Source organism: Tachyglossus aculeatus, chromosome X1 (genome assembly GCF_015852505.1).
Source record: "Tachyglossus aculeatus isolate mTacAcu1 chromosome X1, mTacAcu1.pri, whole genome shotgun sequence".
Lineage (NCBI taxonomy): Eukaryota > Metazoa > Chordata > Mammalia > Monotremata > Tachyglossidae > Tachyglossus > Tachyglossus aculeatus.
This window is the reverse complement of record NC_052101.1, coordinates 45,963,130-45,987,351: the sequence shown is the minus strand read 5'-3', so window position 1 is coordinate 45,987,351 and position 24,222 is coordinate 45,963,130. Positions and strand designations below refer to the sequence as shown.

The window sequence follows — 24,222 nt, the reverse complement described above, 5'->3', positions numbered from 1 at the left end:
AGGGCCCCCACACCCAAATGGTGCCATTTGGTCTTTAGCACTCTCCCAGCACCCTCTCAAAATGGTGACCATGTCAATTTCCACTGACTTCAAAGCTTCATATCTCCAACATCTTCAAGGCCATCTGGGACCCAAGTATTCTGAGGTAAATCTCGTCTGGTTTCTTCTAAGGCTAAGTTCACGATTCTCCAGAACATGCATATCCAACTCCCCAGAAGCCCTTTGTCTGAAGAAAAAGCTATTTCCACATTGGAAATAGAACTTCTTTGACTGTGGGTCTTAGGAAGGGCTGGCTTTCTCCTAGGGGCTCTGGAGGTGCTATCTGGACCAGATTATGACTTGGATAGGGGTTTGGGAGAGGTCCAAATTAAGATCCTTCAGCTACTCAGATTTCTAGATCCTCCTGAAATTTGGTGTTTCCTCAGTTTTCTGGAGGAGTACTACAGCCACACAAAGCACCACCCACCTACAAAATGTCTTCAGTGACTCTGAAAGTCTAGAAGATGAGACTCAGAGATAAAAGAAAGGCGATCCTGAAAGGCAAATGGTTGGGGGTGGATCTAGAAGAAGACTGAAGAAGCACCAAAATTCCCTTCCTTCCCTCAGGATTGCATCCTAGAGGGAACGGGGTTCTGTAGTTTGCAGTTGTCAAGTGGTAAAGCCAGAGGAAGTGAAGGAATAAGAGACAGTGCCACTAAAAGACCAATTATCCCTTTGGAAACTGTATCACACCTTTGAAGAAGCTCTGTGAATACTTCAGTGCTAACAATAATAATACTAAAGTAATAATAAAATAATAGAATACTATAGTGCTTATATTTCTTGTACTACAGTATTAATTGAGCACTTACTATGTGCACAGGGCTCACAGTCAATGTTGTAGGAAAAGTAGTATTTAGTCCCCAATCTTCCTCTCAGGGTCACACCTGGAGAGTTTCCAGTACACTACCAGTCTCTACTATGGAAGAGAGAGTCAAGCAGAGGCCTACCCATTCCATTCCTAGCTTGGGCAGTGGCTAGCGAGTGGAAGGCAATCTGCTACAAGTCAAAACTCCCCTGTGCTGGGCAGCAGCAGCATGGGAGAGAGTCAAGGGAGGAGACTCAAGTTAACTGCACAGAAGGAGGCAAGGGAAAGCCAATTCTGCATTTTTACCAAAAAAACTCTTTGGTTACACTACCCGAACGATTGCAGATGGAGGTGGGGTGCTTTGGGAGAGATGTGCCTATAGCGTCACTATGGGTCGGAGATGACTCGATAGCATAAGATAAGACAATTCCCCAATCAATTAATGGTATTTATTGAGTACTTACAGTGTGCAGAGCACTGTACTAAGCACTTGGAAGAGTACAATAGAATTTGTAGACACATTCCCTGCCCACTAGGTGCTTACGGTCTAAGAGTGGTGAGGTGAATATTGAGTGTTTAAAAGGGTAAAAATCCAAACACATGGGTGATGTAGAAGGCAATTGGAGTAGGGGAAATGAGGGCTTATTCAGAGAAGTCCTCTTAGAGGAGATGTGATTTTAGAAGGGCTGTGAAAATAGGAAGAGTGAGGAAACTAAAGCCCAAAGAATGAATGGATGATGGTACTCGTTAAGTGTTTATTATGTGTCAAGTGCTGTTAAAAGAGCTGGGGTAGTCAGGTTGGACACAGTCCCTGTCCCACATGAGGCTCATAGTCTTAATCCCCATTTTACAGATGAAGTAACTGAGGCTCAGAGTAGTTAAGTGACTTGCCCAAGGTCATACAGCAGACAAGTGGCAGAGCCAAAATTAGAACCCAAGCCAAAGAGGTTAAATGAATTAAATACCAGTTAAATCCCGGCTCTGCCACTTGTCTGCTGTGCAACCTTGGGCAAGTCACTTCACTTCTCTAGGCCTCAGTTACTTCATCTGTAAAATGGGGATTGATACTGTGAACCCCATTTAGGACAGGGACAGGGACTCTTATCACTGGGGTAGATTCAAGTTAATCAGGTTGGACAAAGTACCTGTCCCTCCTGGGGCTCACCGTCTCAATCCCCATTTTCCAGATGAGGGAACTGAGGCACAGAGAAGTTAAGTGACTTGCCCAAGGTCACTCAGAAGATAAGTGGTGGAGCCGGGATTTAACCGGGATTTAAGTCATTTAACCTCTTTGGCCTGGGTTCTAATTCTGGCTCTGGCACTTGTCTGCTGTATGACCTTGGGCAAGTCACTTAACTACTCTGAGCCTCAGTTACTTCATCTGTAAAATGGGGATTAAGACTATGAGCCTCATGTGGGACAGGGACTATGTCCAACCTGACTACCCCAGGTCCTTCTGACCTCCAGGCTCTATCCATTATACTACTATTATTACTACTACTTTTTCCTCCATTTTCCCTCTGTATGCCTGTCTCCAGCCTCCCTGTCACCCTCCTTGAGCCTCCTAGGAAAACATGGAGTCCCCCTGCCCCCCTTCTTTCCTCTTAACTAATCAATCAGTGGTGCTAATGAGAGTCTACTGAATACAGAACACTGTGCTACACACTTGGGAGAGTATAACAGGAGCAAGAAACACACTCTCTGCCTTCAAGGGGTGAACAATAGTGAGCTAGAGAAGGGTGTCAAGAAGAAATGTCAGGATGAATAGCTGAAGTAATAAAAAAAACCTAAATATATGCATTTCTTGTTTTACTCTGCCCCAGTTTCCCATCATAAAAGGCCTTTCTCCTCTCCACCTGGGTTCCCACATTCACAAGCTGGCCCACCCTTTGGCATTGCCAAGTGGTCCATATGTCTTTGGGGAGGGGAATTCCCAGGCTTCCTAGGGTAAAGCCAGGAAACTTTGCCAATGCTGCATTTGGGGGTGGGGAGTAGGGAATGGGCCATCATGGAGGTCTAGCCCTGGGGAGCCCTGTGGGTATCCCTGAGCATTGGCCAGAACGTGCCACTGATTCCTGTGGTGGTGGGAGTGGGAGCACATGGCGGGGCTCTTTCCCTCCTCCCCTTGAGAAACCTGGCTGGTTTTGTTCTGAGGTAGAGACACACTAGCCCAGAAGCTAAGGCATCAGGCCAGAAAGAGGGACAGAACAGCTGGAAAGGGATGGCCAGGCAGCAGCTGAAAATAAACTGGCCAACGACCATGAACAGGAGCAATGTGAGGGTGGAAGCCCAAAACAGCTCTTGGTGATTAACCTGGAATTTGATGGAACTGGCCCTGCTGATGTCCTAAGCCCCAAGTTGTCTCTGCCGCCAGACAGTGACTCACAAGGCAAGCCTGCCTAGGATCCGTCATGGCTTTCTTGTCCAGATGCCTTGAGACAAAGGGTGGGAGGCTGTGGGAAGGTGCAAGCTCTCTTCAAGAAGTTTAAAAATACATTCTCACTGAAGAGTAATTCAATAATTGTGAGTCTGATGGGCTTCAAGGTAAAAAAGTCAAGGCGTCCCTGGGCCTTATTTAGACTTAGGTCTGGGGTGGGGTGACTCAAAACTTCGGATTTTTATTTTTTAATGGCATTCGTTAAACACATACTGTGTGCCAGACATTCGATTAAGCACTGGGGTAGATACAAGATAATCAGGTTGGACACAGTCCTTGTCCCACATGGGACTCACAGTCTTAATCCCCATTTTATAGATAAGGTAACAAGCCCAGATATATGAAGTTTCTTACCCAAGGTCACACAGCAGACAAGTGGCAAGCCAGGATTAGAACCCAGAAACTTCTGAGTCTCAGGCCCTGGCTCCATTCACTAGACCATGCTGCTTGTCCCAACCTTTTGCTCATGACCTCCCTCTGACCTGGAACTCTCTCTTCTTTCACATCCGACACTACCGCTCTCCTAAAACCATCAAAAATCACATCTACTCCTGGAAGTCTTCCCTGGTTAATTTCTAATCTTCCTTTTATCCCCTGACTTCCACTTGAGCACTTTTGCACCTCCTAAAGGCATAATTACTTACAACCTCACATAGTCTTTATGTATATTTTGCTGTGTGGCATTTGTTAAGCGCTTACTCTCTGCCGGGCACAATTCTAAGTGCTGGGGTAGATACAAGTGAAACAGGTTGGACACAGTCCATGTCCCACATAGGGCTCACAGTCTTAATCCCTACTTTATAGATGAGGTAACTGAGGCACATAGAAGTGAAGTGACTTGCCTAAAGTCACCCAGCAGACAAGTGGCAGAGCTGGGATTAGAACCCAGATCCTTCTGACTCCCATGCCTGTGCTCTATTCTCTAGACCACACTGCTTCTTTTTCAGATGTAAAGCATAGTCATACAGGTCCCAGGGAAAGTCCTAATAAAACCAGGTTTTAACTACTTTTCCCATTTCAGCAAATGTTCTGCGACAGCTAGACCCCTCCCAACCCCAGCCCTCCAACCCCTTACTTCCCTCAACCCCTACATTGGCTCTGAGCTACCTCAGACAGAGCACCCATTGTGGCATTTGACAGAAAATACCAGCACAAGGCAATGCTCCTTTGTCCTGCCAACCAAACACTCCTTTTGTTCTCAACTATGTGGTGGATTTGCTCCCATATAATGAAACTCTGGGGCAGAAGGGGTTGTTTACATTCCATGAAGTGAAACAGAATTCCAAACTGCACCCTACCCAGCAGAAGAAGAAGGTGCGATCCACCAACTGACCAGCTTAGCCTTGTGTTTGAGCTGAGCTGCAGTCATGGGAATTAGAGTGGCCATGCATCCCCTTTTATGCCTGCTTGGGAATGGGCCCCAGGGGGCACGAATTTTTTTGGTTTTTGTTTTAATGGTACCTGTTAAGCAGTTATTATATTCCAGGCACTGTATTAAGTGCTGGGGTAGATCAAGTTAATCAGTTTGGACACAGTCCATGTCCCACAAGGGGCTCACAGTCTTAATCAACAACAACTCTCTCCTCGACCCCCTCCAGTCTGGCTTCCGTCCCCTTCATTCCACGGAACCTGCGCTCTCAAAGGTCACCAATGACCTCCTGCTTGCCAAATCCAACGGCTCATACTCTGTCCTAATCCTCCTCGACCTCTCAGCTGCCTTTGACACTGTGGACCACCCCCTTCTCCTCAACACGTTATCTGACCTTGGCTTCACAGACTCCGTCCTCTCCTGGTTCTCCTCTTATCTCTCCGGTCATTCTTTCTCAGTCTCTTTTGCAGGCTCCTCCTCCCCCTCCCATCCTCTTACTGTGGGGGTTCCCCAAGGTTCAGTGCTTGGTCCCCTTCTGTTCTCAATATACACTCACTCCCTTGGTGACCTCATTCGCTCCCACGGCTTCAACTATCACCTCTACGCTGATGACACCCAGATCTACATCTCTGCCCCTGCTCTCTCCCCCTCCCTCCAGGCTCGCATCTCCTCCTGCCTTCAGGACATCTCCATCTGGATGTCCGCCCGCCACCTAAAGCTCAACATGTCGAAGACTGAGCTCCTTGTCTTCCCTCCCAAACCTTGTCCTCTCCCTGACTTTCCCATCTCTGTTGACGGCACTACCATCCTTCCCGTCTCACAAGCCCTCAACCTTGGTGTCATCCTCGACTCCGCTCTCTCATTCACCCCTCACATCCAAGCCGTCACCAAAATCTGCCGGTCTCAGCTCCGCAACATTGCCAAGATCCGCCCTTTCCTCTCCATCCAAACTGCTACCCTGCTCATTCAAGCTCTCATCCTATCCCGTCTGGACTACTGCACTAGCCTTCTCTCTGATCTCCCATCCTCGTGTCTCTCTCCACTTCAATCCATACTTCATGCTGCTGCCCGGATTATCTTTGTCCAGAAACGCTCTGGACATATCACTCCCCTCCTCAAAAACCTCCAATGGCTACCGATCAATCTGCGCATCAGGCAGAAACTCCTCACCCTGGGCTTCAAGGCTGTCCATCACCTCGCCCCCTCCTACCTCACCTCCCTTCTCTCCTTCTACTGCCCAGCCCGCACCCTCCGCTCCTCCACCACTAATCTCCTCACTGTACCTCGCTCTCGCCTGTCCCGCCATCGACCCCCGGCCCACGTCATCCCCCGGGCCTGGAATGCCCTCCTTCTGCCCATCCGCCAAGCTAGCTCTCTTCCTCCCTTCAAGGCCCTGCTGAGAGCTCACCTCCTCCAGGAGGCCTTCCCAGACTGAGCCCCTTCTTTCCTCTCCCCCTCGTCCCCCTCTCCATCCCCCCGTCTTACCTCCTTCCCTTCCCCACAGCACCTGTATATATGTATATATGGTTGTACATATTTATTACTCTGTTCATTTATTTATTTATTTATTTTACTTGTACATTTCTATCCTACTTATTTTATTTTGTTGGTATGTTTGGTTCTGTTCTCTGTCTCCCCCTTTTAGACTGTGAGCCCACTGTTGGGTAGGGACTGTCTCTATGTGATGCCAATTTGTACTTCCCAAGCGCTTAGTACAGTGCTCTGCGCATAGTAAGCGCTCAATAAATACGATTGATTGATTGATTGATTGATAATACCACATTTTACAGATGAGAGTACTGAGGCACAAAGAAATTAAGTGACTTGCCCCAAGTCAAACAACAGACATGTGGCAGAGCTGGAATTAGAATCCAGGTCCCTCTGACTCCTAGGCCCGCGCTCTGTCCACTACACCACGCTGCTTCTCAGTGGTTGGGTGTTGTACCAAAGCACTGGGCCCTCATCAGGGCCGTTGTACCCAGGCTGGGCCCTGGGGACTCTGAGTTCTTCCTTTGGGAGAGAAATCAGGCCTGGGGCCTGAAGGGGAGCCAGAGGTCTGAGGGAACTGGAGCTGTTTTGTTCCACATCCCTGTGAACACAGGCAGAGGGAGGTTGCATGCTGAAAATAAAAATACCAGACATAGAGGCACCCAGTGCTGTATCTGTTCCAGATGGGACAGGACAACTGAAAATCAGACCATCCAGTACAGTACTGGATGAATGGCCACTCCACAAGTAGCTCCAAGTACAGAATTCCCAGCCCAAATGTAGGCAACAGTGTAACACTGCCCCCGCCAAAACAAGAGACAAGGCATCCCATTATTCCACGAGACGAGATGGGGGAGACTCTGCCTGGAGCAATGTTCGTCCAGGGAAGGCAGAACTTCATTCATTCATTCATTTATTGAACACATTTATTGAGTGCTTACTGTGTGCAGAGCATTGTACTAAGCGCTTGGGAAGTACAAGTTGGCAACATTTAGAGACGGTCCCTACCCAACAGTGGGTCTAGAAGGGGGAGACAAAGAACAAAACATATTAACAAAATAAAATAAATAGAATAAACATGTACAAATAAAATAGAGTAATAAATACATACAAACATATACATATATACAAGTGCTGTGGGGAGGGGAAGGAGGTAAGGTGGGGGGTTGGGGGGAGGAGGGGGAGAGGAAGGAGGGGGCTCAGTCTGGGAAGGCCTCCTGGAGGAGGTGAGCTCTCAGTAGGGCCTTGAAGGGAGGAAGAGCGCTAGCTTGGCGGATGTTGGGAGGGAGGGCATTCCAGGCCAGGTGGATGACGTAGGCCGGGGGTCAATGGCGGGACAGGCAAGAACGAGGCACAGTGAAGAGATTAGTGGCAGAGCTTGACAATCTCCATGGCCCCTACCTAGAATGCTTTGGACCTGCTGGGAGTCTGGAACAATATGGACTTCCTGGAGGGAGCCAATACTGCCCTCCCTCCTGCTGTGCAGGTAATACTATACTCCGGACATTTCACTGCTCCCTAATGAACAGGAAGCTCATTTTGCCGGTTTGTCAGAACCTGTTCGAGAAGTATTTGGATCTCTCTTTCTCTTTGTGGCAGGAGAGACAGTGGGGGACGAGGGAGAGGCAGAAGGAGAGGGAGAAGGAGAGAAAGAAGGAGGAGAGATAAGAGGAGAGAAGAAATGAGAAAAGAAAGTAGATGAGAAAGAGAGGCAGAGATAGAAAGGGAGAGGGAAAAAGGTGGAGAAAAGGAGAGTGAGAAAAAGGGAGTGAAAGAAAAGAAGACTGGGGCAAGAGAGAGAGAAAAAAGAGGGAGGGAAGGGAGAGAGTGGGAGAGAAAGATAGAGAGTCAGAGAAGAGGAGAGAGAAGATAGATAAGAGAGAGGCAGAGAGACAGACAGAAAGAGAGAGGGAATGAGGGTGAAAAGAGAGCGGGAAGGAGAGAAAAGGAGAGAGAGAGAACAGAGCAAGAGAAAAGAACACTGGAAGTAAGAGGGAGAGGAAAAAGACAGAGGGAAGGGAAAGAGCAGGAGAGGACAGAGAGACAGAGAAGGACAGGGAAGGCATAGAGGGGGTAAGAAAGGGCCAGAGAGTTCAGGGGCCAGACTTTAAAGGGGTCAGACCCCCAAGGGCCACAAAGATCTGCAAGCCAATGCTGTCAGGCTGCTGAGCGAGGTGGCCTAGCTCCCAGAGAGTTCTGAAACACTTGTGTTAGGAACGGAGGATTCCAGCACGGCTCCATGTAGCCGTTCTCCCTTTCAGGGCTGACCCATTCTATTAGCATAAACTGTTCCAGATGCTCAAGGCGGCTGAGGTCACGGGCCTGTAGAAGGTTTCAGGCCGCCTTGGGTGGGGGTCGAACCAGGCCAGGCCAGACCATTTCCCTCAGTGCAGTGAGGGGGGTGGAGGGGGGCTGTTGGGGGTCGGGCAATTTCCAGATGCCTGCACCAGAGGTGGCTGCTCATAGCAGGAATGGGGACCTGCTGCAGCTTTTATTCATTCATTCATTCAATTGTATTTATTGAGCACTTATGGTGTGCAAAGCACTGTACTAAGCGCTTGGGAAAGTACATTATGGGCAATGGGAAGGACTCCAGCAGCCGGACATGGGTTGCACTAAACTACGTGTGCCCTGGGGTCAGCTGGCATGGCCTAAGCCTCCCTCAACACTAATGGACATGTGAGCTCTTCCTCTAGACTAGAAGCTTGTTGTGGGCAAGGGACCAAGGCTGTTGATTCTGTTGAATTATATATATATATATATACTTTCCCATGCATTTCTAAACCCATAAGGATCTTATACTCCAATGGCTAATCTAATCCCAGCTCCGCTACTTGTGTGTTGTGTGACCTTGGGCAAGTCACTTAACTTCTGGGTGCTTCAATAACCTCATCTGTAAAATCAGAATTAAGACTGTGAGGCCCATACAGGACAGGGAAACCATGGTGTACTGGATAGAGTGCAGACCTGGGAGTCAGAAGGTCATGGGTTCTAATCCTGGCTCCCCCATTTGTCTGCTGTGTGAGCTTGGGCAAGTCACTTAACTTCTCTGTGCCTGAGTTATCTCATCTGTAAAATGGGGATTGAGACTGTAAGCCCCACACGATACAGGGACTGTGTCCAACCTGATTTACTTCTATCCACCCAGCAGTTGCTACAGTGCCTGACACATAATAAGCACTTAACAAATACCATAATAATTATTATTATTACTCCAGCACTTAATATAGTGTCTGGCACATAGTAAGCACTTAACAAATGCCATTAAAAAAAGAACAGGAGAGACAGATATGAAAAACAGCTAGAAAGTGGAATTATAATAATACATTTACCCAAATGTACACAGACGCTCAATGCGGAGAATGGATATAAATAGATATCCTTAGTGAGACTTATTACCCAGCTTGATTAGCCAATTAACAGCAATGGCACAAAGATAAACCCCTGGGAAATGTGGGTGACTTCCGCCATTCATTGCAGTGGGGCATCTGGGTCAGAAATAGTGAGGCTATTGATGGCAGCACAGATTTGCTGACTCCGTTTCAATCTAGTTCGTTACATAATAATTAAGAAAGTGATAAAAAATGAAAGCCAGTGTGTATTTGTCTTGCAGGAATAGCTAGTGTTTGTACTGATGATTTCTGACAACACCCATAAGTTTTTTGCTTTGAAAACAACCACTCTCAAGTTCATGGTGCTGCAAGCATAAGCTCTTATGATGCCAGGACATCATAAGAACACACCTGAAAGGTTCTAGGTGGAGGTTCTGCGAGATAGATGCCTTCTCTCTGATCAGGGCCATTGAGTTCCCCTCCAAGGCCCATGCAAACACAGGGACAGCTTCTGAGCCATTCATTCATTCATTCATTCATTCAATCGTATTTATTGAGCGCTTACTGTGTGCAGAGCACTGTAATACGCACTTGGGAGAGTACATATATCAGATTCCAGATCGCCTGGGAGGAACAGCCAACTTGGAGGAAATAGAGACATTCATTCATTCAGTCATTTATTGAGCGCTTACTGTGTGCAGAGCATTGGACTAAGTGCTTGGAAAGTACAAATCGGCAACATATAGAGACAGTCCCTACCCAACAATGGGCTCACAGTCTAGAAGGGGGAGACAGACGACAAAACAAAACAAGTAGTCAGGCATCAATACCATCAGCCCGCTGTTGGGTAGGGACAGTCTCTATATGTTGCCAACTTGTACTTCCCAAGCACTTAGTACAGTGCTCTGCACACAGTAGGTGCTCAATAAATATGATTGAACGAATGAATCAGAATAGATATATAGAATTAGACCTATATACACATCATTAATAAAATAAATAGAGTAATAAATATGTACAAATGTACACAAGTGCAGTGGGGAGGGGAAGGGGGTAGGGCAGAGGGAGGGAGTGGGGGTGATGGGGAGGGGAGAAGGAGCAGAGGAAAATGGGGAGCTCATTCTGGGAAGGCCTTCTGGAGGAGGTGAGCTCTCTGTAGGGCTTTGAAGGGAGGAAGAGAGCTAGCTTGGCGGATGTGTGGAGGGAGGGCATTCCAGGCCAGGGGAAGGACGTGGGCCGAGGTTCGACGGCGGGACAGGCGAGAACGAGGCCCAGTGAGGAGGTTAGCAGTGGCAGAGGAGCAGAGGGTGTGGCGGGGATGGAGAAGGAGAGGAGGGAGATGAGGTAGGAGGGGGCGTGGGGATGGAGAGCTTTGAAGCTGAGAGTGAGGAGAGACAGGAACTAGACTTGGCAGTGGGAATGGAGGCAGGGAAGGATGAATGCTAAAAACATAAATGACCAACATAAAGGCATCTAATGTGAGATACATAATGAACAGGGGACAGCTGAAAACTGGACTGCCCAGACCAATAGCCAACCATAAGGCAAATGACAGCCAGTTTAAGATGATTTTTACCACACTGCCTGCTCTCATCATCATCATTGATATTTATTGAGTGCTTACCATGTGCAGAGCTCTGTACTAAGCATTTGGGAGAGTAGAATACAGTACAATACATCATCTCTCCCCACAGCAAGCTTTATTTTTTAATGGTGTTTGTTAAGCACTTACTATGTGCCAGGCAATGTACTAAGCTCTGGGGTAGATACAGCTGGGCCAGGTAACCAAGGCCCAGAAAACTGAAGTGACTTGCTGCAAGTCACACAACAGACAGCGGCAGAGCTGGTATTAGAACCCAGATCCTTCTGACTTCCAGGCTCTGTCCACTAGGCTATAATAATAATAATGGCATTTATTAACGCTTACTATGTGCAAAGCACTGTTCTAAGCGCTGGGGAGGTTACAAGGTGATCAGGTTGTCCCACAGGGGGCTCACAGTCTTCATCCCTCTTGTACAGATGAGGGAACCGAGGCACAGAGAAGTGAAGTGACTTGCCCAAAGTCACACAGCTGACAAGTGGCAGAGCCGGGATTTGAACCCATGACCTCCAACTCCAAAGCCCGGGATCTTTCCACTGAGCCATGCTGCTTCTCTAGGCTAGGCTGCTTCTCAACCAAGCTAGGTTACAGTCTAGTGCTCCCAACTACATGTTTCCTAGGGCAACTTTGCTGTTCGCCACTGGTGACCTGCTGTTTCCAGGAACACTAACCCCAACCTGAGCTCACCATTCATTCATTTAATCTTACCTGTTAAGTGCTTTCTGCATGCAGAGGACTGTACTAAGCACTTCGGAAAGTACAATACAACAATAAACAGTGACATTCCCTGCCCACAATGAGCTCACAGTCTAGAGTGGGGGAGACAGACATCAATACAAGTAAATAAAATTAAAGATATGTGTACATAAGTGCTTTGGGGTTGGGAGCAGTGAAGGGCAAAGGGATAAATAAAATTACAGATATGAACACAAGTGCTTTGGGGCTGGGAGTGGGGAAGAGCAAAGGGAGCAAGGCAGGGCAACACAGAAGGGAGTGAGAGCTGAGGAAAAGTGGGGCTTAGTCTGGGAAGGCCTCTTGGAGACAATGTGCCTTCAATAAGGTTTTGAAGCAGGGGAGAGTGGTTGTCTGTCCCTCTGGCTGTTTTCAGCTGGAAAGGGCAGGGGTAGAGCAAGGACTTCCCCTCTCAGAATCACAGCTGAAGAGTTTCCAGGACTCTACCAGTCTCGGCTATGGAAGGGAGAGTCAAGCAGAGGCCTACCCATTCCATTCCTAACTTGGACAGTGGCTAGTGAGTGGAAGGCAATCTGCTACAAGTCAAAACTCATCTGTGCTGCGCAGCAGCAGCATGGGAGAGAGTCGAGGGCAGAGGCTCAAGTTTACTGTGCAGAAGAAGGCAACAGTAAACCACTTCCGTATTTTTACCAAGAAAACTCTATGAATAAACTACCAGGAGGATTGCATTGGGAGATAGGGCATTCTGGGAGAGATGTGTCTATGGAGTCACTATGGGTCGGCGTTGACTTGACAGCATAAGACAAGACAAAAGTAAGGACTGCAGAGAAAATGGGCATCAATGTAAGGTTTTACCCATTCCTATAATATCCTTCTTGGCTGGAAAATGGCTTACTTTGCCACCTAACCCTCACTTCAGTCACTCTGTCATTTTCCATTCAACAGGGCTCCACCCACATTCCTCTGCCAACAAGGCCATAAAAGCCACACCAAAGCAACCAACCCATCCTGGAAATTAAGATGCTGATAACTAATTGTGCACAGCTGTTGCTGCTTTCCCTTATCCAATCACAGAGGGCAATGTGGTCACACGGAAGAATTCAATCTCACAAGAGAATGCAGTCATCAGTCAATCAGTGCTAATTAATGAGCACTTACTGTGTGCGGAGCACTGTACTAAGCATTGGGGAGAGTACAGTAAACAACAGAGTTGGTGGACATATTCCCTACCCAAAAAGTACTTATAGTCTAGAGTGGGAGGTGGACATTAATAAGAACATAATCGCTGGAGGGCTGGCGGGTAAATACCAAAAGCCCAAAGGGACCAAGTGCATAGATAATGCAGAAAGAGGAGAGAGTTTGGAAAAAGAGGGCTTAATCAGGAAAAGCCTCTTGGAGGAGATTTAACCTTAATAGGCTTTGAAGGTGGGGAGACTGGTGTCTGGCATATATTGAAGGGGAGGGAGTTCCAGGTCATACAGAAGAATGCAATTTCCTGGGAGAAAACAAATCTTCTAGAATACAGTCACAAAGGTGAATGCAATCACCCAGCCCAAAATCCATGTTGCCTCAGTGATAATGTCTTGGGCTTGCTACCAACAAATCTAAGGTATTTATTGAGCACTGACTATATGCAGAGCACTGTAGTGAGCTCTTGGGAGAGAACAATACAACAGAATTAACAGACATGTTCCCTGCCCAAAGCAAGCTTACAGTTATCAAACCAAACAGGTTCCCAAATTTTGGCCCTCCACTCACCAATCTTAAATGAGCCCAGATCCTCTGATGGTGTTCACATAGCCTACCAAGACTTCCTGGGCCAAGGCCAAACCCAAGAGCATTATTTGAGGTGGAACGCAGCCAGACATCGTGGAAGCAGGCAGCTTTGCCCAGTTGTGCCAGCCATGGGCACTGTCTTTGAGGTGGTTGAATTGTTGTACAGCCCCAGGATGGGAGATCAATTACTGCAACGCTGCCCTTTGGAACACCCTTTCACCACCTTGGAGGTAGGAGAGGTGGGCAAGGTTGTGGGGAGGGGGTAGCTTGGCTTACTTACAGACAAAAGGGGGTGGGGCTATCATTCCTTTGGATCAGGGCTTGCCTCGGCTCTGCTCTGATTGACCCCGAAAGCTTCCAATCAATCCTGAGTTGTGACACATCATGAACTGTCTGCCAATCTCCTTGAAGGAGTTAGGTGTGTGGGAGTGCCACCATGAAGGAAATGGAATCAGATTTTTCTTTGACATGAATGATAGCTTTTGCACTTAGATACATCCACATAGTACAGTATCAATTTAATTTATCAATTACCTACATACCTGCCTCAACGCAGACCTCCAACTGTGGCTCCTGAAACGGGGAGTACCTTTCACTCTTGCTCTGAGAGTTTGGGCCCCCTACCCAGGTGTGAAAGCCATGAGGGAGGGATACTTTAGTTTATTGGGTCAAGAACCATGTGGACCTTGGAGTTAGTCAGTTGTTACTGAGTGCTTACTGTGTGCAGAGCACCATACTAATCACTTGAGAGAGTTCAATATTACAATATAACAGACACATTTCCTCAATCAGCTGACAGTCTACAGGGGGAAACAGACATTGATATAAATGTCTTGGAGGGGAACTTGGGTAGGCACTGAGAACAGAGGGACAGGGCTAACCTTAGACATTTGACTGCTTGGAGGCAAGAACAAATTTCTCTCCTCCCCACTAGAGTGGCTCTCCCAGCACTCAGCAGCATGGCCTAGTGGGTAGAGCAAGGACCTTGGAATTAGAAAGACCTGGGTCTTAGTCCTGGTTTTGCCACTTGTCAGCTATGTGATCTTGGGCAAGTCACATCACTTCTCTATGCCTCAGTGATCTCATCTGTGAAATGGGGATTCAGACTGTGAGCCTCATGTGGGACAGGGACTGTGTCCAACCTGATTAACTTGTACCTACTACTTCGCACAGTGCCTGACATAAGAAGTGCTAAACAAATACCATTAAAAACCCCACAAAAACCCTCATGGCTTTATGTACACTGTGCTGGACAGGCAGTATAAAGGTGCCACACTAAGCACGTTGGGGAAGTCTCCCTGAAAATTGGTCAAGATTGTAATAATAGTAAAAGAATGGATGCATACATGATAAATGCAACAACTAGCAATGTTAATCTCACAGTAAGCTGTTTTCAAAATGGTCCTACTTCAAAAACTGTGAATAGAAAATCCTCCTCATGTTACAGGCCACCCTTCTGGTGTCTTTCATTCTCTGTTCTAATTGTGCGGCTTAAAGTGGTTGCCAACCTCGCTTACCTCCTGAAGCAGGCTTGGTGAAGGAGTGAAGGTGGGTAGGTCATGTTCTTGTAGTGGCACTAGCCCTGCAGCAGAGAGCATTGTACATTAGTTTTCCTAAATATTGATTCAAGACTACCCTTTATTTGGGGGGTGGAAATTAATCTGAATACTACTTCTTAGTTTAGGAACAATACAGTATAGTGCAATTCCTTTAAGGTACCCTATTTGGTTTTCATGAGGTCCTAATTTCCTTTATGGTCTGGGACAACTGGGCCATTGTTTAGTTTACTGGCTGAAAGACCTTTAGTAATAAAGAAGATGGCAATGGTGAATGAGAAATTGATAGATCTAAAGATCTAGACATAGATGAATAGACAGATTTATAGGTTGTTTATAAGTTTCCGTTCCCCTCCTCTAGACCGGATGCTCATTATGAGCAGGGAATGTGTCTGTTTTAGTGCTATATTGCACTTTCCAAAGTGCTTAGTACAGTGCTCTGCACACAGTAAGCTCTTAGTAAATATGATTGACTCTTGTTTTTTCTCCTATATATCTTAAATGAATTCTTATGTTTCTGAACTTTGGGTTTTTTCTCCCCTTTCAGTGTTTTTGTTTCTAGTTTTGCTGTCTCCCACATAAGACTGTCAGCTCCTAGAGGGCAGGATCCATGTCTTCTTCTTCTTGTCCTCTTCCTCCTCCTCTTTTTTTTTTTAATTTAACGGTATTTGTTAAGAACTTACTCTGTGCCAAACACTGTATTAAGCACTGAGGTAGACACAAACTAACCAGGTTGAGCGCTATACTAAGCCCTTGTGTAGATACAAGCACTTAGTACAGTGCTCTGCACATAGTAAGCACTCAATAAATACGATTGATGATTATACAAGCCAATCAGATTGGACACATTCCATGTGCCACGCGGGGCTCACAGTCTTCATTCCAATTTTACAGATGAGATCACTGAGGCACAGAGAAGTGAAGTGACTTGCTCAAGATCACACAGCAGACATGTGGTAGAGCTGGAATTAGAACCCAGGAGGCCTTCCCATACTGAGCCCCCCTTTTCCTCTCCTCCTCCCCATCGCCCCCCAACCTGCCCTACCTCCTTCCCCTCCCCACAGCACCTGTATGTATTTTTGTACAGATTTATTACTCTATTTATTTTACTTCTACATATTTACTATTCTATTTATTTTGTTAATGATGTGTATCTAGCTTTACTTCTATTTATTCTGTTGACTTGACACCTGTCCACATGTTTTGCTTTGTTGTCTGTCTCCCCATTCTAAACTGTGAGCCCATTGTTGGGTAGGGACCGTCTCTATATGTTGCCGACTTGTACTTCCCAAGCGCTTAGTACAGTCCTCTGCACAAAGTAAGCACTCAATAAATACGATTTAATGAATGAATGAATGAATGAATGAACGAATGAACCCTGGTCCCCTGACTCCCAGGACCGTGTTCTTTCCAGTAAGTCACATTTCTCCTTCATCTTCCTCCTCTCTGGGGCCAGATGAGGGCTCTGTCCATAGCGGACACTCATTAGATACCGCTGACTGATGAACTGACGGGAATTTTCAGAGGACACCATCCAAGAAGTGGTAAACTCCGCAAACCAAATGGAAAGATCTTAAATCTGTCAACCTTCAGGCAGGTATTAGGAAATCTTAATAAGTCACTCTAGCTTGGCACTTTTTTGGACCAAAAATTCTTCTGGGTGAGCATTTGCTTGATGGTGAAACACCTTACTTAACATTCCTTACATGCTTTTTGGAATATCTTGGGAAACCCAATGCCTGCTCCTTCTTGAAAATATGAAATCAATTTATTTGATGAAAGACCTTGCAAGGCCAGCCAACTGGCAGGGTAATTTTTCACCCAGCCAAATCAATAACAATATCAAATATCTACTCTAACTCATTTTTTCTTGACAATCAATAACAAAGAGCCTGGTACTGAAATGTAGAATTCTTCCTGTAACATAAATCTAGGCCTGCAACAAGCTGGAAAAATACACCCTTTTGGAGAAGATCAGAATATTTCGTCTCAGGAAATAGATATCTCTTTCAGAAAGCCTTCCTTGATTAACCTCTCAACTTTCCTCTCTTTCCTCCCTCCCTTCTGCAACACCTTGGCACTTGGTTCCATACCCCTTAAGCACTTTGAAATCCACCCCACACCATCTTACTGTGAACAGAGTACTGTACTAAGAGTTTGGCAAAGTAAAATACAACAAAATCGGTAGACATATTCCCTGCCCACAAGGAATTTACAGTCTAAAGGGGAGTTTACAGTCACTAGATTGTAAGGTCAATGAGGACAAGAATCATATCTACTGACTCTACTGTACTCTCCCAAGTGCTCAATACAATTCCCTACACTTAGTAAGTGCTCAATTAAATGTCTTTGATTGATGGATTGGATTTACTTTCAGACTGAGTTGAGCCTGGGTGCTCCATTTTTCATGCCACATTTTTCCACCCTCTGGAATTAACTTGGAATTGTCACTGAATAATGGGAGAGCAAGATCTCTGCTACTTTTGGAAGTGTCATTTTGGAAACTAGTCTTCCAAGCACTTCCATGCAGTTCCTGGTGAGGAGATGACTCAGCCTTTGGTATAAATTCTGGGCAGCAGTTTTTTTCTCTTCCCCTCCCCAAACAACAGCGATGTTAAAGATTATCACTAAGGAAATGGCAAATATTTCCAAAACACTTTGAAGAAGCCAGGTGTTAATTCTGCCTTAATGAATCCCACCCCAAAACTGGGTGGATAATGGAAAAAAAAGTTTGAATTCTCTCATTTTAGGGTGAAAATTTTCAAATCTGGAGCTCTGATAGTTTAGAAAGAAGGGAATTTGATGTTTGGAACATCGTCGGGATGTAAGCTCCCTTGTGGGCAGGGAATATGCCTCTTGACTCTGTTGTATTGTACTCTACCAAGTGCTTGGTTCAGTGCTCTGCACACAGTTAAGCATTCAATAAATTTGATTGTTTGTGGACAGGGAATGTGTCATCCAACTCTGGTTCCTTGTACTCTCCCAAGCACTTCAGTGCTCTGCATACAGTAAGCACTCAGTAAATACCACTGATTGGTTTACTGAAAACGAAGGACTAAAAAGACCAAAACAAATAATAATAATAATGGTATTTGTAAAGCACTTACTATGTGCCAAACAATGTTCTAAGTGCTGGGGTAGATATAAGGTAATCAGATTAGACACAGTCCCTGTTCCACATGGGGCTCACAGTCTTAATCCCCATTTTACTGATGAGGGAACTGAGGCACAGAGAAATGAAGTGACTTGCCCAAGGTCACACAGCTGACAGGTATTGGAGCTGGTAATAGAACCCATGTTCTTCTGTCTCTCGGGCCCATGCTCTATCCATTAGGCCACATTGCTTCTCACAAAGTAGTAAGTCTAACAGAGAAACTGAAGGGATCCCATGTGTTATATAGAAAAAGTCCAGGAATTATTTGGGCATTCACATTAGCCTGTTCCTGGATCTCAGGAAGGATGGTGACACAGATATTATTTAATGAGAGGAAAAACTATGCAATCCATGCCATTAGCTACCTTCCAAAAGAGGAACAGAAATAATGGGTTATGTCCATTTCAGAGGTTGATCTCTTATGCTTCCCTAGAAAGACCGGATGAAATCAAGTTCAGAGGCTAGGAAACTGTATTCAGCCTGGCTGAAGACAATGGTTTTTGGATTTTGTGGTCACATTGTTTTAAAATAAAATGCTTTTATTTGGGAGGTCCTGGGTTTACAATGTTATTTTTGAAATGTTGAGCTAACACTTTCATTTCAGTGAAACTATAAGAACAAAGGCAAGATAGAAAATGTTTAAAATATTATCCTCAAGATAGAGCCCTGGGGAATGAACTCTTCAGCTGAATAAACCCAACCTAGACCTCCCATTCTCTAAAGCAAACATTTCAGCTATTCCTCCACCCTTCCCATTGCTCTGTAAGGTGATACAACCAAGTGAGACATAGCCTATTTACGAGCAATTCTCACCTTGTGGACATTAAAACGGGTTGTCATTTTCAGATCCGCAGGCCATTTAAGGATTGGTTGAACCTCCAGGAGCATACAGGAGGACAGGATGGACCAATGAGAGTGAGGAAATACTTGACCCTAATTCCCATTTGCCTCTTCAGAGAAGCAGCATGGCCTAGTGGACAGAGCACACACCTGGGGGTCAAAAGGATGTGGGTTCCAATCCCAGTACCGCCACTTGTTGGCTGTGTGACCTTGGCTGAGCCACTTCAATTCCCAGCACTTAGAACAGTGCTTTGCACATAGTATGTGCATAACAAATGTCATCATTATTATTATTATTCTCAGTGCCTCTGTTATCTCATCAGTAAATGGGGATTAAGACTGTGAGCCTTATGTGGGACAGGGACTGTGTCCAACCTGATTATCTTGTATCTACGCCACCACTTAAAATAGTGCCTGGAACACAATAATTGCTTAACAAGTACCACAATTATTATTATCATTATTCCATCCAGGACCTTGTAGAAAATGAGCTCTTTTGCCTGCTTTTCCTGTCATCCACGGACCTCTCCCCAGGAGTCCCCCATTGTATCAAGCTTAACTTATTGGCTCCTGAATTTAGCATCTGCTGAAGTCATTAGGAGAGGATTATTGGCACTCGAGAGTAAATAAATAATAAATAAATAAATATTTATTTATTTATTTTACTTGTACATATCTATTCTATTTATTTTATTTTGTTAGTATGTTTGGTTTTGTTCTCTGTCTTCCCCTTTTAGACTGTGAGCCCACTGTTGGGTAGGGACTGTCTCTATATGTTGCCAATTTGTACTTCCCAAGCGCTTAGTACAGTGCTCTGCACATAGTAAGCGCTCAATAAATACGATTGATGATGATGATGATGATGAAAGGGCTCCATTCTGGGAATCAGGAGGCTTGAGTGTGTTCTAGCATTGTCTCTGAGCCTGTGTTCACATTGACCACAAAGGGTCCTGCAAGACCAAGTCGGTTGCACTTTTCAATGTGCTATACCAAAGCCTGTCTACTGGCTCACTCACCCATTTACCACAGAGGGAAAGATTACTTTCAGGGGCAAAAGAATGCAACACTAGCTCTACAATCAACTTGGTCCTTGGGCTGGAAATTTATGGACAGGGGCTTAGTCCAGCATTCTCGGCCAATCAATCAATGGTATTTATTGAGCATTTACTATGCACAGAGCACTGTACTAAGCAATTAGGAAAGACCAGTACAACAGAATTAGCAGATGTGTTCCCTGCCCATATTGATTCTCAAGAGGGGGTTCCATCATGTAGTCAAAATGTCAAACGCCTTGACCAGTCTCCTGGGCAACGCACATGCTACTGTTGAAACTATGGCCTAGTGGAGAGAACCTGGGCCTGGAAGTCAGAGGACCTGGTTTCTAATCCTCTGTCCACACTTGCCTGCTGTATGACTTTGGGCAAGTCACTTAACTTCTCTGTTGCTCAGTTGTCTCATCTGTAAAATAGGGATTGAATACCTGTCCTCCCTCCTTCTTGGACTGTGAACCCCAAGCGGGACAGAGACTGTGCCCCTCCTGATTGGCTTGTATCTACCTCAGTGCTTAGAACAGTGCTTTAAAAATACCTCAAAAATACCCAAGGTTCAGGAACTGCAGTGCTGTTATAATAATAATAGTAATAACGGTATTTGTTAAGCGCTTACTATATGCCGAGCTGGGGTGGATACAAGCATATTGGTTTGGACAGAGTCCCTATCCCATGTGAGGCTCACAGTCTCAATCTCCATTTTACAGATGAGGTAACTGAGGCCCAGAGAAGTGAAGCGACTTGCTCAAGGTCACACAGCAGATGAGCGTTGGAACCAGGATTAGAACCCATGGCCTTCTGATTCCTGGGCCCTTGCTTTATCCACTAGGCCATGCTGCTTCCTGCCTGCTTTAAACCTGGCTCAAGATTAAGGATGGAGCCTTTGGGCTGTGGGTATGAGCTGAACTACCTGGTCCAGAATCAACATTGACCTAAGGGAACAACTGTCCTGTTTTACAGGCCACAGGAGGATTCTCATGTGGTCATCCTGTAAGCAACACACTTAATCACTTTCTCTGAGAAGCAGCATGCCCTAATGGATACTAGTGCCCCATGTGGGACAGGGACTGTGTCTAACCTGATTAGCTAGTATCTGCCCCAGTGCTTACTACAGTGCCTGGAACATAGCAGGTGCTTAACAAATACTATAAAAAGAGGTAGAAATAGCTGAGCCATACTGGGCAGGAGAGTTTCCCGGGAGATAGCCTGGGACTGGGTGTTCCTTCCAGATATTAGAGAGGACAGGATTACATCTGGGTGGTCTCCCAGGTTTCTACTTACTAGCCAGAACCCTCTATTGTTCTCTCCCAGGAGCCTAGTGCAATGATAATAATAATAACAACACTACTACTAATAATAATATTTGTTAAGTGCTTCCATAAGCCAAATATGGGGATAAATTCAAGTTAATCAGGTTAGACATCTTCCCTTGTCCCTCTTCAGGATCACAGGGTAGAGAACAAGTATTGAATCTCCATTTTACAGATGAGGGAACTGAGCCCTGAGATCGGACAGCAGGCAAGTGGCAGAGCTGGGATTAGAACCCAGGTCCTCGGACTCCCAGGTTTATGCTCCTTCCACTAGGTCACAATGTTTCTTGGTTTTGAACAGCATATAGTACCCTGGATACAGTATCAGTGTGGCTTAGTGGAAAGAACATGGGTCTGGGAGTCAGAAGGACCTGATTCTAATCCTGTCTCTGCCACGTCTGCTGTGTGACCTTGGGCAAATCACTTCACTTCTCTGAGCCTCTGTTACCTCATCTGTAAAATGGGGATTAAGACTTCATTCATTCATTCATTCATTCAATTGTATTTATTGAGCACTTACTGTGTGCAGAGCACTGTACTAAGCACTTGGGAAGTACAAGTTGGCAACATATCGAGACGGTCCCTATCAATCAATCAATCAATCGTATTTATTGAGTGCTTACTATGTGCAGAGCACTGTACTAAGCGCTTGGGAAGTACAAATTGGCATCACATAGAGACAGTCCCTACCCAACAGTGGGCTCACAGTCTAAAAGGGGGAGACAGAGAACAGAACCAAACATACCAACAAAATAAAATAAGTAGGATAGAAATGTACAAGTAAAATAAATAAATAAATAAATAAATAGAGTAATAAATATGTACAACCATATATACATATATACAGGTGCTGTGGGGAAGGGAAGGAGGTAAGACGGGGGGATGGAGAGGGGGACGAGGGGGAGAGGAAAGAAGGGGCTCAGTCTGGGAAGGCCTCCTGGAGGAGGTGAGCTCTCAGCAGGGCCTTGAAGGGAGGAAGAGAGCTAGCTTGGCGGATGGGCAGAGGGAGGGCATTCCAGGCCCGGGGGATGACGTGGGCCGGGGGTCGATGGCGGGACAGGCGAGAGCGAGGTACAGTGAGGAGATTAGTGGTGGAGGAGCGGAGGGTGCGGGCTGGGCAGTAGAAGGAGAGAAGGGAGGTGAGGTAGGAGGGGGCGAGGTGATGGAGAGCCTTGAAGCCCAGGGTGAGGAGTTTCTGCCTGATGCGCAGATTGATCGGTAGCCATTGGAGGTTTTTGAGGAGGGGAGTAATATGTCCGGAGCGTTTCTGGACAAAGATAATCCGGGCAGCAGCATGAAGTATGGATTGAAGTGGAGAGAGACACGAGGATGGGAGATCAGAGAGAAGGCTAGTGCAGTAGTCCAGACGGGATAGGATGAGAGCTTGAATGAGCAGGGTAGCAGTTTGGATGGAGAGGAAAGGGCGGATCTTGGCAATGTTGCGGAGCTGAGACCGGCAGGTTTTGGTGACGGCTTGGATCCCAAACAATGGGCTCACAGTCTAGAAGGGGGAGACAGACAACAAAACAAAACATGTGGACAGGTGTCATGTCATCAGAATAAATAGAAGTAAAGCTAGATGCACATCATTAACAAAATAAATAGAATAGTAAATATGTACAAGTAAAATAAATAGAGTAATAAATCTGTACAAACATTTATACAGGTGCTGTGGGGAGGGGAAGGAGGTAGGGTGGGGGGGATGGGAAGGAGGAACTATGAGCCCCATTTGGACAGGGACTATGTTCAACCGATTACTGTATCAGCCTCCTCTCCAATCTCCCATCCTCGTATCTCTCCCCACTTCAATCCATACGTCACGCCGCTGCCCGGATTGTCTTTGTCCAGAAACGCTCTGGGCATGTTACTCCCCTCCTTAAGAATCTCCAGTGGCTACCAATCAATCTGCGCATCAGGCAGAAACTCCTCACCCTCGGCTTCAAGGCTCTCCATCACCTCACCCCCTCCTACCTCACCTCCCTTCTCTCCTTCTACAGCCCAGCCTGCACCCTCCACTCTCTGCCACTAATCTCCTCACCGTGCCTTGTTCTTGCCTGTCCCGCCGTCGACCCCTGACCCACGTCATCCCCCGGGCCTGGAATGCCCTCCCTCCCAACATCCGCCAAGCTAGCTCTCTTCCTCCCTTCAAGGCCCTACTGAGAGCTCACCTCCTCCAGGTGGCCTTCCCAGACTGAGCCCCCTCCTTCCTCTCCCCCTCGCCCCCCTCTCCATCCCCCCGTCTTACCTCCTTCCCTTCCCCACAGCACCTGTATATATGTATATATGTTTGCACATATTTATTACTCTATTTATTTATTTATTTTACTTGTACATATCTATTCTATTTATTTTATTTTGTTAATATGTTTGGTTTTGTTCTCTGTCTCCCCCTTCTAGACTGTGAGCCCACTGTTGGGTAGGGACTGTCTCTATGTGTTGCCAACTTGTACTTCCCAAGCGCTTAGTACAGTGCTCTGCACACAGTAAGCACTCAATAAATACAATTGATTGATTGATTAACTTGTATCTACTACAGTGCTAAGGACAGTGCTTGGCATGTAGTAAATGCTTAACAAGTACCAAAATTATTATTATTATTAGTTGCTCATTAGATACTCTTTATTGGTGGATTGACCCATGGAGCCACAATCTGACCTTGAGAGTAGACAAATTAGCACTCATAGTGCTGAGAGTTTCATCCAGTGCCCCTGGCAGACTCCTGGGAAGTTCTGAGCTAAGACATGGTCCTTGACCTGGGCCCAGTTCAGACT

At 46.0% G+C, this 24,222-nt stretch overlaps 2 non-coding genes across 2 annotated transcripts; both read left to right on the top strand.

Annotated features, from left to right (window-relative positions):
• The first annotated feature begins 908 nt into the window (after window positions 1-908).
• On the top strand, window positions 909-1,046 carry LOC119920015. Its single transcript, XR_005447786.1, has one exon. It is a non-coding gene; the product is annotated as a small nucleolar RNA SNORA7 (small nucleolar RNA).
• Window positions 1,047-12,211: 11,165 nt separating this feature from the next.
• On the top strand, window positions 12,212-12,349 carry LOC119920448. The gene has a single exon (XR_005448193.1). It is a non-coding gene; the product is annotated as a small nucleolar RNA SNORA7 (small nucleolar RNA).
• The last annotated feature ends 11,873 nt before the right edge of the window (window positions 12,350-24,222 follow it).